A 16,719-nucleotide genomic window follows, 5' to 3' on the forward strand; every position below is an offset into this window, starting at 1 on the left:
TGCAACACGAAGGCATTGATTATGAAGAAAATTTTGCTCCAATAGCAAAATGGAACACCATCCGATTAACACTTGCATTGGCCGCTCAAAAAGGATGGAAAGTTCATCAAATGGATGTGAAAAGTGCTTTTCTCAACGGGGATTTATAGGAGGAAGTGTATATAACCCAACCACCAGGTTTTGAAGTTGAAGGACAAGAACATAAAGTCTGCAAATTGATCAAGGCTTTATATGGATTAAAACAAGCTCCCCGCGCTTGGTACGCAAAGATGGATGACTACCTTAAGAAAGTTGGTTTTCAACGAATTGAATCTGATGATAATTTTTATGTGCGATAACAGGGAAAATATCTGGTCATTCTTGTTATGTATGTAGATGATTTGATCATTACTGGCAACCATGATGATCATATTGCACAGGTGAAAAAGGAGTTACATGCATGTTTCAAGATGACAGATTTGGGATTACTTCACTACTATCTTGGAGTTGAAGTCTTCCAACGTCCACATCATATTTTCATTTCTCAGAGTAAGTATGCAGCAGAGATTCTTCAGCGATTTGGCATGCAAGATTGCAAGCCTGTTCTCACCCCCATGGAGCAAAACTTGAAACTTTCAAAATTTGAAGGGGGGGAAAAGGTGGACAGTACAACTTACAAACAGTTGATTGACAACTTGATTTATTTGACAAATACTCGTCCTGATCTATCTTATGCAGTCAGTATTCTTTCACATTTTATGCAGGAACCACGAGACAGCCACTGGAATGCAGCCAAAAGAGTTCTTCGATATATCCAAGGAACAAAAGATTTTGGTCTTCTTTACACAAAGACTAAAAATTTTGTTCTTGGTGGATATTCTGATGCCGACTTTGCTGGGAGTATTGATGATCGAGCATCAACATCAGGTTATTTAATGAACATGGGGTCAACAGCAGTATCTTGGAGTTGTAAGAAACAAGCTACAGTGGCCACTTCTTCAGCAGAAGCAGAATACATTTCAGCATGGGAAGCAACATGTGAAATTGTTTGGTTGCGCCGAATTTTGCAGGACTTGGGCATTTCTCAGACAGAAGCTACATGTGAAATTGTTTGGTTGCGTCGAATTTTGCAGGACTTGGGCATTTCTCAGACGAAAGGTACATCATTATTCATTGATAGCCAGTCAGCCATCAAACTTGCTAAGAACCCATTTTTTCATTCGAAAACAAAGCATGTGGACACCAAGTATCATCATATCAGGTCTCTCATTACCAAAGATGTCCTCAAACCAGTTTATTGTCCTTCCGAAGATCAGATCTCCGACATTTTCATGAAACCGCTCGGCAGAATAAAATTTACTAAGTTCAGGGATGAACTTGGTATCTGTTGTAATGTATCTTTGGATCATAGGGGGGCATGTTAGATGATCCAAAAATACAATTTTATCATAGGTTATAAAATTAGAATAAAATAATTATTAATTTAAGAAATTAAATTAATAATTATTATTCTAGAATGTTTAATTATTTAATGGAGACTTTTAGAATTAGCATATTGTTGTAACTAGATATGACTCTCCAAATGTGTCGTATCTTAGGCTCTATTTTAGGAGATTAGTTATCTAGTTGGTTTGAATAGCATTTATTGTAAATGGACAATTGTTATTTAATAAGTGATCCATAATTAGAGGTAGTTAGGACATGGAGCTTATAAATAGCTCATTGCAAGAGTGTTTGTGTGGTTCGGGTGTAAACTCTTGCAAAATCAATTATGTAATTATTTTTTCTAATTAATAAAATTACGTGTTTGAGGACACTTCTGCCATTATTTTTAGACAAAATTATTTTTTTATTTTGGTACTCAACTAGCTCATAGATCATCTTATCATCCTCAATCTAATGGGAAAGCTGAGAATCATAGTAAACAAATGTTTGGGAGGATATATTTGTTTCTTTGTATCTAATAAACAAACACAATGGGTCAAGTGGTTACCTTTGGAAAAATGGTGGTATAACACTTCATTCCATACTGCAACAAAAAATACCCCATTTATGGTGCTTTATGGATATCATCCACCAGCCATCACATTGTCTCTAAGAGACAATTCTAAGGTTCAAGTAGTGGAAGATCACATTAAGCATCAACAACAAGTTCTACAACTCTTAAAGGATAACCTAACTATGGAACAAAATCAAATGAAACATTAGGTAGATCAACATCGCAGTGAAAGACGTTTTGATGTGGGTGATCAGGTATTTTTATGGCTATAACCGTTCAAACAAATATCCCTCAAGTGAGCCAAGAAGTATAATAAATTATCACTCAAGTACTATGGCCCTTACAAGGTATTGCAAAAGATTGGTACTATGCATACAAATTGGAGCTTCCTACATCTTTGCGAGTACATCGAGTGTTCCATGTTTCATGCATAAAGAAAGTTATAGGTGACGAGCTCCCAATTCAAACCATATTTCCAAAACTTGATGAGGAAGGAAAAGTCATATTGGAACCTGAAGCAATCACAGAAACAAGAATTTGACAACTACAAAATCGATCAATTTTAGAATATCTCATTAAATGGAAGAACTTACTTGCATGGTAAATTTTAGGGGCAAAATTTAAGGGGTTTTTCATTTTAGAGGGGCAAAATTTTTATAAAACAACCATTTCATATATTTAGCCCAACTTTTATTTAAAAAATAATTATTTTTTTTCATTTTAGCCCAAAAGAAAAGGGGCGGATAAACTATGAAAAGACTCATTTGACCCTATTTACTTGGTTTGGGAGGTCATATTCCATTACAATGGCCCAATGTTATACTTTGCAATGTTAAGTTCTTTTGCAATTGCCTATTTTCTAGTTAGGGAGGTTATATTTGGTCTCAATAAATAAAAATATAAATAAAGTGGAGGTATGGTAAATAAATAAAACCTCTTTTTATACTTACTCCAAAGGTATGGTAAATAAATAAAAATATAAATAAACTATAGTTATGGTAAATAAATAAAACCTCTTTTTATATTTAGTCCATAACCCTCTTTCTATTTAAGAAGACTAAAAAAAGAGGTTTTATTTAGGTAAATACTAAGGGCCAAATACCATATTTATAAGAGGTATGGCAAACATATTTATAAAAGAGGTATGGTAAATTAATAAAAATATAAATAAACGAGAGGTATGTTAAATAAATAAAACATTTTTTTTATATTTACTCCATAAGTCATCTTATATTTAAGAACACCCAAGGGTGTAAATAAATAAAAATATAAATACAGTGGAGGTATGGTAAATAAATAAAACCTCTTTTATACTTGCTCCAAATGTATGGTAAGTAAATAAAAATATAAATAAACTAGAAGTATGGTAAATAGATTAAACCTCTTTTTATATTTAGTAGATAACCCTCTTTCTATTTAAGAAGGCATAAAAAAGAGGTTTTATTTAAGTGAATCGTAAAATAAACGAGAGGTATGGTAAATAAATAAAACATCTTTTTATACTTACTCCAAAGGTAAGGTAGGTTAATAAAAATATAAATAAACTAGATGTATGGTAAATAGATAAAAACTCTTTTTATATTTAGTCCATAACCATCTTTCTATTTAAGAAGGCTAAAAAAAGAGGTTTTATTTTAGTGAATCCTATGGGCCAAATACCATATTTATAAAAGAGGTATGGTAAATTAATAAAAATATAAATAAACGAGAGGTATGGTAAATAAATAAAATATTTTTTTATATTTACTCCATAAGTCACCTTATATTTACGAACACTCAAAGAATGCGTTACATTTAGGTGAAGCCTATGGGCCAAATACCATGGGCCAAATTATTATTAATACCATGAAAAAAAACATTAATAACCCTAATATTAGTATTAATAAAAATAAAGATGGCACATGATATTGACCCATGATATTCATGTGGAACTAGCCTATTTAAAGGGGGAATTAAACCAGCATAGATCCATCTTTACTCTAGATCTACTAAGCCCCAACAGGGATTAAATATCTTGATATGCAAACTAGCATAGAGTGAAAAAATATTTGATCCCTCTGGAGGCTTGGTAGATCAAGAGTAAAAATGGATCTTGTAATTTAATGTCACTTAAACATTTTAACTTGGTTAAAATAAAAAATAAAATGAAAATCAAATATTAATTTTATTAATCTTTATATATTACTGATAGTAGTTTTTAGGTAGTTTTTAAGCTCTAGGTTTATGATAACCCATGGTAATACCATGGTATTCATGTGAACATAGGCTATTTAAAGGGGAAATTCTATCAGCTTAGATCCATCTTAATTCCGGGTCTACCAAGTGCTGAGAGGGATAAATAAATTTCATCCCTCTAAGAGTGGTAGATGTGGAGTTAAGATGGATATAGGTTGGTTTTTATGATAATGAAGATATTAAATAGACTTAGGAAATTATATTGTAAAAAACATCTTAAGGTGAATGGTTAAAGCCAGATTTAGTCGATTCACAAAATTTAGTAAAAAATATCAATATCTCCATTAATATTGGTTTTTCTGATTTAAAAAAAAAAAAATTGAAAACAGTGAAATCTTATCACTCTTTCTGCATCACCCTCGCAGAAGAGAGATAGTCGCTGCCCAGATTTCCTGCATCACCCTCGCAAAAGAGAGATGTGGCTGCCCAGATTTCCCACCATTTTTCAAATGTTCTCAATATGATATCTTCATGAAAAAGTTAAGGTACTGATGTTGGATTAGTTGTTTAAAAAAATGTTGGTTTTTACAACCTTTCATCTTCTCTGTTATTCTTAGTTTGTCGTAATGATCTATAGGGGTTGGGCCACTACACCATATTGTCCTAAAAGGCAGAGATTATGCACCAAAAAGGAAATTAATCCACATGTTACAAGATGTTAAAAAATGCAAGACGTATGAAGGTAGTGAATTATGCTAATAAGAAATTTAGATTAGGAGAGACGTAATTAAATTTTATTATTTAATTGAAGATTTCCAATTAAAATAATAATAAATCTACATTTATATATTTATATATTGATTGGAAGGCTTCTGATACGGTCACTTCTTTCCATTAGATCCCCTTCAGGGCTTTGGGATACCTACTACTTTCTTATATATAGTTGGGGCTTGCTACTTGTTGGCGTGTTGGGGTAAACAAACTTGATGGGTTTTTTTTTTTTTTTTTTCACAGTTGGAGTCTATGGAATAAGAAATAAATTTTATAGCTTGAAAAAAGTGGTAGAGAAAAGATTAATCTATCCTACCTCGACAGAACTGGTGGTCAAGGTCAACACCTACAAGAAATTTGTTGTGGAATATTATCAAAAGTAATAGAAGGATATGAAATAGTGTACAGTAAGGACCTTGACAAACATGGCCACTGAAACTTGCAACATTGTTTGTAGGAAGAGAAAATTATGTTTCTTTTTTCCAAACATTTATGTTAGTATATTACACTTTAATGAATATGTTTTTCTATTATCATATACGGTTTCATGCTTTAACAAAACATTCGCCAAGACTTCACAATGTTTTATTATTCAGTGAAAGATTTGCCAAGATCTTACAAGATTTTATAATTCAGTGAAAGATTCGCCATGACTTTACAAGATAATTTAAACGTGAGAGATTCGCAAAAAAATTATATATACATATTATATTATTGATAAAATCGCCTCCCATTTTTCCTATGTATCATGGGGATTCACCCATTTATTATACATATAAATTTAGGGTGGTTCTTAAAAATTTTCTTGCTTACTTGCTAAAGATTCCACATGGGAGGATGAATTTGTTGAAAATAGCAACAAGAAATGATAAAAATAGAATCCCAAAATTCCAGTTTAATTTGTCCTTGAATTAAACTGTGAATTAAAATCGAATTTTATTCTCATAGCAATTTGTAATAGTTAACTAGAGTGAGTTGACTTAGTTAACTTAGGAATTTCGAGCTGGAAGTCTTTCTGAAGTCATGTATATGTTCTCCCTATATTATAGGGGTCTAGGATGAGCTAAGTATGAGTTGTAATTAGCTAACTCAGTTTACTGAATTAAGTCCAGTTAAATTAGTTCCAGACTGTTCGAGGAACTAATAGTGAGTTAACAGTTAGTTGGTGCACTAATGCATTAACTAGTGTTACTCCAGTTAACTAAAGATTCCCTCATTAGAAACTCATGCATGTCAATTCTGAGAAAGACCCATTTGAGACTAGAGTTCAAGGACAGTGTACTATTTGTTGTAGAATTTTCTGAGTTGTACATATAGTGCATGCAATCAAGAACTGATCCTTGAAGGGATTGCACAATTTTGGATACATTGATTTCCCTTTAAGATGGGCTAATCATCCATAGGAATTATGCATTGGAATAGAGACTTGGAGAACTTGTGAAGAGGCTAAGCTTTGGCCTTGAGCTTGCTTATGAGTTGGAGATTGAATTTGTAAGTTTTGGGATTGTTCTAAAGAGAATAAGCATTGTAATTTCATCTTGATTTTCCAAATTAATACAAAACAAATAGTGGGGTTTTGAGCTGTGGCTTTCCCCAGATATTTATTGTGTTATGTGCCTTTGATTCTCTTCCTTGATTGATTATTGTTTGCTCGATGTTTATGGGCTTCCGTTGTAAAGAGTAAAAGTAGATTCTTGTCTCTTGCTTTAGAAAATTGCATTAGCTTGCGAATCTACATGTTTTTCTACATGGAATTGGAGCTAAATTTGTAGAAATTTTCTACATGGTATGAGAGTCAGATTTATTTTTTTTTCTTTGGGCCGTGCATTTTCAGAGAAGATCTGAAATGTTTTGTGCAAAATTTCATAAGCAAATAACATATCTAGATTCCTTGCGAAAAAATACCCAAATTAAAAAAAACAACCGATTGAATTGGAGTTCATATGAGGGAGATATTGCTAATTTAAAATCAGTTATTTTTCCAAAAAATTCCGTGACGGCAGGATAGATGAAACAAATTGGTGTGCTAGCCAAGAACCTGTATGCTTTTGAGGTACAAGATGCATGCAAAGCCTTGAGGAGCAAGACAAAGGTTAGAGACTTGGCGGTTGAGAGGGAGAGTAAATTACCTCTCAACATGCAGCCTCAGAAGCAGCTCCAGGAAGTTGTGGAGTAGCCACAACTAGAGAAGTTGAGAGGAGAACGAGTGGAGGCATCCATTCATGCAAAGACCTCCAGTAGGGGGAAATTTCAAGCTAGGTGGGTAGAGGGATCACGTGCAGCCATACCTCCTGGTGTGAGGTGGGGTGATGTGAAGTGATAGTCCCAAGAGGGCTGAAATTGGGCAGGGTCCATTGAGAGGTTTTATCTCATGGATCGTACCTAGATACGGGAGCCCAAAGTACATAGTAGCGGGAGGAATCAATGGGATTGATGCAGTTAGAGATCAAAGTGACAAAGGCTAGAGCAATCAGATACTGAAGAAGCGCAGAGAAGTGTTGACAACAGTGCAGAAAGGCAAAGTCAACAAAAGGGAAAAGTTTTTAGTCGACAGAAGAAATAGCAATTAGAGACTTTGATGACAAAGGCATCATTCTGATTCAGGTTGGATGTTTTTTGTTTCTGGAGTTGTTGGAGCAACAACACTAGAGAGAAGTGTTGCATGCAAAACATTCCAAAGGTTCAGGATCAAGATCGAGTTGAATTCCTTTCTTGTTGAAAGGGAGTGTTGAAAATAGCAACAAGAAATGATAAAAATAGAATCCATAATTCCAGTTTAAATTGTCCTTGAATTAAACTATGAATTAAAATCAAATTTTATTATCATAGCAACTTGTAATAGTTAACTAGAGTGAGTTGACTTAGTTGACTTCAAAATTTCGAGTTGGAAGTCTTTATGAAGTCATGTATATGTTCTCCCTATATTATAGGGGTTTAGGATGCGTTAAGTATGAGTTGTAATTAATTAACTAAGTTTAATGAGTTAAGTCTAGTTATATTAGTTCCAAATTGTTTGAGGAACTAATTGTGAGTTAACATTCAGTTGGTGCACTAATGCATTAACTAGTGCTACTCCAGTTAACTGAAGATTCCCCCAATAGAAACTCATCCATGTCGATTATGAGAAGGACCCAGTTGAGACTAGAGTGCAAGGATAGTGTACTATTTGTTGTAGAAATTTTTGAGTTGTACAGATAGTGCATGCAATCAGGAACTGATCCTTGAAGGGATTGCACAATTTTGGATGCACTCATTTCCCATTAAGATGGGCTAATCATCCATGGGAAGCAAGCATTGGAATATAGACTTGGAGAGCTTGTGAAGAGGCTAAGCTTTGGCCTTGAGCTTGCCTATGAGTTGGAGATTGAATTTGTTGAGTGTTGGGATTGTTCTAGAAAGATCAAGCATTGTAATTTCATCTTGATTTTCTGGATTAATACATTTAAATAGATAGTGGGGTTTTGAGTTGTGGCTTTCCTCAGATATTTATTGTGTTATGTTCCTTTGATTATCTTTCTCTATTGATTATTGTTTGCTCGATGTTTATGGGCTTTGCTGTAAAGAGTAGAAGTAGATTCTTGTTTCTTGCTTTAGCAAATTGCATTAGCTTGTGAATCTACAGGTTTTTCTACAGAATGTTTCATACAAAAGCATCCATAACTACTCAAGCGTTGAGGACAACACTTTTTCGAAGGAGAGGGGCATGTTATGTCCCTATAATACTAGTATAGTCCCCATATTGTTATTGTTGTGCACCATAGAACCCCCTTATTGTTATTGTTGTGCCCCATAGAAGCCCACCATTGCCATTGTAAAGCCCTTACATTATTGTTGTTATGTAGACCCTAATTACATTTTGACCCTTTAGACTCCTATGTATACCAAGGAGGTCTTGTCATTTGAATCATCAAAGGATTGCTCATTTATGTGATGTAAAAGGAGGTTTCCCCTTGGAAGAGGCTTATTTTCAAGTCGTTGATCTATTTTTTCTCCTGATTTCCGATCTAGTTACATAGCACATTGGTACTACTTTTGATGAAATAGTCATAATCATTCTTCTTTATGCAAATGATATTGTTCTTTTGGTAAATACCCCTACAATATTAATAAACAACTGAAACTCTCAAAGATTTATGCGCTCAATTTGTAATGTCAAATAGACAATAATAAGTCAAAAATTATGATCATTGGATTTATACAAACCCCCTACCCTAATTTTTAATAGGACAATAACATTTTGGAGGAAGTTCTATGGTTCAAATATTTTGGAGCTGATTTTCATCGCAAGATCAATAAATCAAAGTTATAGTGCTAAATACAGATTAATGGAAGTTGAAAAGACTATTTTAGTATTAAAGAATTACAAAGACATGAATCTTTGGTTCTAGCCAAATAAAAAATATTTAATGATACATTATTTATAAGAGTGATATTATATAATTTGAAGTTGTAGTATTTCTGGAAAAGCATGAAGAAAAACCAAAAAATCTCTATAAATATGTTAAAATTAATAACCTTGGAATAAAATATATACCACCCAATACTTCTATTAAATATGATGCATCTGCAAATTGAAAATAGAACTATAATTAAATATTTATTGTGTAAATACAAATTAATCCATCATTAAAATTGAAAAGATCTATAACATAAAAGCCACTCAAATACTTAACAGAAGGTCAAGTAAAGAACATTATTGACTTAACTATAAAAAAATAAAGAGAAAAACATAAATATATATAACATTTTAATTTATAAACTTTTAATGAGTCCCTGCATGAAGTTAACATTTAAGATCTAGGGCTAAAGAACAGGGCATTACGCCTGTATGGTTGATCTGGTTGTTTGGATGAGGCATATGATTTTATAAAAAAAATGCCATTTAAACCTAATGTTACTGTTTGGGGAGCCTTACTTGGTGCCTGCCAAGCCCATGGCAATATGCAGATAGGAAAAGTTGCAGCAGAACACTGCAGTTGGATTGAGGTAAAGAGCAGGGTACAACAGTAAGCATATTGATAAGCAGAAGAAGGTATTCATGTGATTGAAGGACAGCGAAAGTGTGCATTAATCTGAATTTAGGCTTGAGATACTTTACCATCAAATTAGTCAAAACGTCTTTATAAACCAACTACTAGGATCAATAAAGAATACCATTCATAAGTGTCCATACTGCAGCTGCTTTCATAAGTGTCCATTAATCTTCAGCAGCAGCGACCAAAAAGGATGAATAGGACTAGGAAGTTAGAGTGTGTCTTGATGCATCTGCAATCTAGATTCTAATATAAGCATGTCACTTGACTCTAATAACCCACGCCCTAACTCAATGGGGTGGGGCATGCTGAGGACTACTTCCCTTGATTCCAGCCATACCCAGTAAACGATTTATACCTGGTATTACATATTGACATATATAACCTACACACTAATGCATTGAATGAAAGGATTGACTTGAACCCGCCAGTGATACGGGACATACATTGATAGCAGTGGATAGTGCGGTCTAGAGAGCTGGGCAGATAACGCAGTGGAGCTTCTCCTGCTTTTTTGTCGAATGAATTACTTAACTACTAAGTCTCAAGGAACAGATGCAAGTGTAAGGCTGAAGTACCAGTTTCGGTAGACTGCGTCAACTTCTTCTGAAACTCAGACAACAGGCAATGATAAATGTCAAAATAGTAAACAAGAAAGAGTGTAAGTTTCATTAACTATGGGCTGCAATATTACATGATATATTACTGGAAAGGGTCATCCACAAGCCTATTGTGCCACGAATAATATAATATGCCCCGCAATATTTCAAAAGAATGCACCAGTTTATGTTGCTAGCCCAAAATCACACAACTGCAATAGCAATAGTCACGTGAGCACTATATACCAAAGATCTGAACATTATTGAATAACTAACTTGCAGAGAATCGTCATCAATTCAAGACACGAGTAACATGAAAACCGCCGTGGAGCTTACATTTGACCTTGAAAATAAGCATTTCTTATGACAGACTGTAACATGTGAAGAATACAAGACAAGCACGAATGCTAACAATTAGGACATTAGACCGGCATCCGAGCAGAGACGATAGAAGCATAAAAAATGCGAGTTGCACCACCATGGCAGACCCAAATGCATATTTGAAGCATCCGTCGTACACCTGTAACAGAGAAGGAAGCGGGGAAATGAGACAATGCGTAAAATAATGCAAAAATAGGCTTGAGATTCAGAATTATTGTTTTCTTGGTTTCTTTTTTCTTTGTCTTTCGACTTTTACGATGTCAATAATCAGAAGAGCCATGAGAACAAGTGCTAAGAGAAACAATGCCGCGAGTTGAGTAAGTTGGCTTATGCTAATGGATTCCATGTTATGTGAAGCGGGGAGATGTATGTGAATATCCAGGTGCAGAAGAGGCCAATTTATAAAAAAGTTCAACGTGTTTGTAAGCTGGTTTGAAGTGTGAATGGAGCTAAAATACTTGAAGCTCGGATGGAGCAGGCAGTATTTAATGGTCGGCATAAAACGAAAAGCTTACGTTATGTGAGCAATTGGTGCAATTAAGTGATCGATATGACATGGGGAGCAAATGGCATATGGAATGATGTATGTGGCGGCAGAAGTAAATGTAAAATTAGGTGATGTATCTGACATCGGGCAATCTTGGTGGTAGATTGGGTCGCGCTAGACAGGAGATTTATGTCAATATCTAGGTGCAGAAATAAGTACATATACGGATTGATTTGGAATGGAGCTAATGGGCATAAAACGAAAACCTTACGTTAAGTGAGCGATCGGTGCAATTAGGTGATCGATCTGACATGGGGAGCAAATAGCATATGGAATGATGGATGTGGCGGCAGTAGTAAATGCGAAATCAGGTGGCTGTGGCTAGTAGTGATTTACGTATGAGAGTTGTGATCGAATACAGGAAACGGAATAGCACTAATCTAATGCTTATCTGACTAATCAAGTATGGATATCACATTACTCACCACTCTTTATCCCGAAACAATTGAACGGGCATGGCCTAGTTCTCTGACATCAGCAGCACCTGGCTGGCTTTGGCGAGCTCCTATAGTAACGTCTTGAGCGGACTGGGGCTGCTAGGTCAACAACGTATCCATGCAAGTAGAGCAAGTAGAGTATGGCAAGTAGAGAGGTTGTAGTAGGTCCAGTTGGCTGATGGCAATGACAACTTCTATATGCCGATATTCTCTATGTATGATTTATATGGTTCAAATGGATTAGCATTGCCCAGCTCTGGCATTGGCACTTGGCTCTGTAGTGGATGGAGACTTCAGATTTCATAGGCCTTGTCAGCTATGGAAGTGGGCCTTGATGAGTTTAGAGAGAAAGTTTCTATGCCTGTATAGTATTTTAAAACATCTTTATGCCAGGTCATATAGGAACACTTCGATATGCAACATCCAGGGCCTGGAATCTAATGGCCAAGGCAAAACTTAGATATGGCAACATCATATTATGTTCAAACGTATATATATATGAATCCAATGGTTACAATGGACTTTGTCAATGTTTCTATGGTGACATCATATATTGATGGCTTTACTGTCTCTGGCATCAAATCTAGATCTAGGTCTAGGGAGGAGCGAGCCTCCATAGTTCCAGGTCCAATAGGCCCCATAGTAGCAAGTCGAAATAGGCTTTCACCACAGGTTTAGCTTTAACTCCAAGTTGTACTAATTAGTTAGAACCAACTGTGTTACAAGGCGGCACACGGAAAAGGCAGAGTGAGTGCATGCATGGGCTTTAGACTCTACGGCTTTAGCAGAAAGGTAGGGCACCTTATATTAGCATAGTTTCATGTGCCAATCAATGGACCACTGGCAATAGACAAGGTCAACTTTTATAGTACGACATCATATAGTGACACATAGAGTGGATATGGCACATCATATATGAACCAAGTAGAGATGCAAGTTCAAGTGTCACGGAGAGCTCTCTCTGGAGACCCGGTTTTAGCAGAGCCAGTTAGAGATAGTGACATCATATATGAACACATTGTAGTAGATATGGCTGCGTAGAGGTCTGCAGGTAAGGTGAGGTGTTTAATAGATCATCTTATCCTATTTCAAGTGGGAAATTGAAACTTAGATATACCAGTATAAATTGCCTTGGTACAATGAGAAAATGTAACGTAGTTTCTAGTCATCAACATATTTCGAAGAGGCCTGAATGAAGGCTATGAATTTCAATTAGATTAGCAAAGAGTTTTGACCTTAAGGTTCAAGGTTGGCTACTTAATAGTAGCTGCATTTTCTGTCATAGACAATATACAACACATATGAAGGAAACCCTCCTATGAAAATTTCAACACCTTCAAAAAGCTGTAAAACTTCAAAGCAAAATTGAGCAGACAATGACGTTCTGCTAGTGAAAAATATCTCGAGTGGAGAAGGCAGGGCCACACTCACGAATTTATAGATATGTACGTAGCCAGATCTTTTGAAATAGCATATATCTAACCAGTAGCATGTCTGAAGTATCTATTACCCTCTTCACCAAACTTCCAATATTCTGGCTCATGATACTTGACACCTCTGAAAGAACACAAATTATTCTTATTAGCACATTTTCCTGAATGTAAGATAGTAAATATTAGAAAATTGCGAGAACCAAGGTTTTGTATTGCAGCAGGCACACGAAAATCCTCAACAGGTAGCCTTAAAAGAACACCTCAGTTTAAACTTCAAACTCCACAACAGTCTACACATGATTTACTGCCATTCAAGTATTATAATACCATGGCTTTTGATTCAAACAAAGAACCTCAATTCCGTGGAAGACATCTATGTCCCCTCTAAATATAAAACGACTTCGGAAACTGTTTACAAGCCACTAATTTGAATTTTGTACAGAGTGACAGAACACAACACAAGGATATGATTTGCTTCTGAAATCCAAAAGACTATAATCATTTAGCTCTATACATCTTCAATCACAATTTTCACAAAATTATAAACAAATTCAATTCGGAAAGGTCCAGTATTTTAAGATATTCTCTGGAAACCCAAATTGCTTTATGCTATTTGGTCATAGCTACTTACTTCTGTGCAAGAACAGGTCCAGACTTCATGCAACCAATGTAAATTCTTGGTTTAGATCGGTATCGTGCAAGAGTGGTGGCCAACATCCCTGAGAAGAGCATCCGTATGTTCTTAGTGATAACAGAATAGGGAAAAGATATCCTTCCATTGATAGTAGTTATCAACTTATCCTGGTTCTAAAAGAATGAGGGATTGGTACCTAAATTAACATGCACATCATCATCGACCTTAACATAGAAATCTGCATCCCATTTTGCTACTGTTGTAGAAAAATAGGTCTTGGTCTTTGCTGAGAGCTCGTGGTAGCCTTCAACATGTTCCAATCTAAGGAAATCATGATGCTGTGCGTCTTCTGAATCAATGGCACGATCCAAAATACCACCAGGTGTAACACTATGTCCAATAACGAATCTAATAACAATGCCTTTCTTCTCCTCCAACTGCTTCAGTTTGGATCCTGTGAGGAACAAAAGGTCCAATTATCAAAATCAACGGATATCTAGAAAAGCTACAGACAGCAGAATATCCCTGCCCTAGGTTCATACACACTCATGAGAACTATTTTTGCAATTAAAAAAAGCATTTATTATTTATTAACCAGATTTCAAAACCTAAAAATTTATTAGCAATAATTGATATGGACCTTGTGGCATCCAGGTTTCTCGAACAGAGTCCCACCGCTTTCTACTGCTAAAAGTTGTATTGATTCCAATCACAACAAATGCCTTCTGGCGTACCTCAGGGCCTTGTCCATCAGGCTTCTCAAGAACAGGTGACCCATTGAGGTTGGCTGATTTTTCAGTCCGAGCAACTGCTAATTCCATTTCAAGAGAAGAAATTGTTTTGTCTAACGATCTGGAGACAAGAATTTGCAAGCTCAAATGAAGGGTTTCAATTTTGTTGTCAAAAAAGTGCACACAAACAAAGACCAAATCCAAATTTTATACAATAACAAGAAATCCTGTGCCATCGATGCCTAAACCATAGAAAGATAAAGCCACCTCAGTGTCAAGGGAATTTGATAACTACAACTGACTACCCTATGAACTGCTAAATACGTATGATGAATTAGCAAAATACTAGGCAATGTAGCTGAAATAGGCAATATTCAGGGTAGTGATCATGAATGAAAACCGACATAAGTTAAGCCATAAATCGAAAGAGAACAATGAAAGCCGCTGCCTGTTACCTCGAAACAACACAATCATCATAGGCATCCATGAATGACTTCGTTCAAATTAAGGGTGCTAGAATAGTCACATAAACAGGTAGAACAAGGTCTTTAAAACTGCTCACTCAATGGCATAGATAAGATAGGGAGCGAACACGGCACTTGCGATGATAGCCATTGGAAGAACTGTGGATCCTAACATGGAAGAGGGCCAGCAAAACCATTTTACAGAAGAATATACAGAATTTCAGAAGCACAGGTGGAACACAGGAGAAAGTCAAGTTTCTAACTGCAAGGACTTTGTTCAGATTGAAGGTGATATGACAAAAATATAAACAGGTCGAAAAAAGTAATTGCTACTACTTACTGAATGGCTTGATGTGTCTTGGCAACTTCCCCCATTATATCTCTGCTTTCGCCATTTTCGACTTTCTAATGAAATGCACACAATATAACTTATTATAATAAGTCGTATGAAGTATACCTTAAATTCTTAACACTTTCGACATCTTAACCTACAAATATTCCTGCTTAAATACTTACAGATCTTCCTGCTTTAATACTTGCATGCTTGTCTTCACAATCTTGAGAAAGAACTTGCAATTCCCATTTGTGCGTGGGATCAACGTCATCGTACATCTCAGGATTGCTCCACATTCTGTTAGTAAAGAGCATACCGATGCAGAAACTCGCAACGCAGAGGAGCACTCCAAACTTTCCCCTGCCAACGAGCCTAAGCCTAAGCCTAAGCCCATTTTCTTGTCGGTTTTCATTTCAACTCTATAAACAAAAAAGGCATTAGGAGCCAGCAATGGTTTGAGCTCCAAAAAATAGAAAAACGGTAAAACTTGAATTGGCATCTAAAGAAACGGGAAAGGAGGCCGGAGTTCACACCATTCTGCTGTCAAAAGGCAGTCTTCATACAATTGCCGCCAAAGTCAGACTTTTAGCACAGGAGTCCTGGATCAGATGATGTCAAAGATTCACGATTCAATACAAATTATAGCCAATTCAACCATAAATATGAAAGAAATCGTCGAAGCGCATTAATAATTTAATGTCATTCTAGCTTCCAACAGCCTTACCAATTTGCTATACTGCAAATAAAACTGGTTTCAAATACATAGGGTGTATTGCAATTTACCACAGCAGGGCAAGGCACCTGTGTGCTGTCAAATGCTTCATCTGTAATTCCATTTCCAACCAGATAACCCTGAAAAACTAGCCATGCAAGAAGTCAGTAGGCCTGAATGAAGCCTATGAATTTCAATTAGATTAGCAAAGAGACTGGACGTAGTAATTAACAGGCTAGTAATAAAAAGAAAAAACAAATAATTAAAAGTTATATAAAAAATTATTAAATAAAATAATATGACAATTAGAATATATAAATATATAAAAGTCGCCACAGCTGAATCGCTGGACTTCATGCTACCGCATGGATACCAAGTGTCGCGTTACCTGCTCCCTAAGATCGCCATGATCGAGCGACGAAGCTGGAATACGTTGTAAGTAAAGATAAGAAATCAAAGAACCATCCAATATATGCCGTATAGGAATACC

At 35.5% G+C, this 16,719-nt stretch overlaps 1 pseudogene across 1 annotated transcript; it reads right to left on the bottom strand.

The window, feature by feature from the left end:
• Positions 1-13,348: 13,348 nt before the first annotated feature.
• LOC149237655 (putative beta-1,3-galactosyltransferase 2) lies at positions 13,349-16,364 on the bottom strand (annotated as a pseudogene). Its single transcript, XR_016245922.1, has 8 exons — positions 16,319-16,364; positions 16,051-16,116; positions 15,700-15,936; positions 15,524-15,588; positions 14,629-14,840; positions 14,185-14,442; positions 13,986-14,073; positions 13,349-13,478 (listed from the first exon to the last, which is right to left on the bottom strand). The product of XR_016245922.1 is annotated as a putative beta-1,3-galactosyltransferase 2 (transcript).
• Between the last annotated feature and the right edge of the window lie 355 nt (positions 16,365-16,719).

This window comes from Pinus tabuliformis, chromosome 8 (genome assembly GCF_031772625.1).
Source record: "Pinus tabuliformis cultivar Carrire ecotype Pingquan chromosome 8, CPIR1, whole genome shotgun sequence".
Taxonomy (NCBI): domain Eukaryota; kingdom Viridiplantae; phylum Streptophyta; class Pinopsida; order Pinales; family Pinaceae; genus Pinus; species Pinus tabuliformis.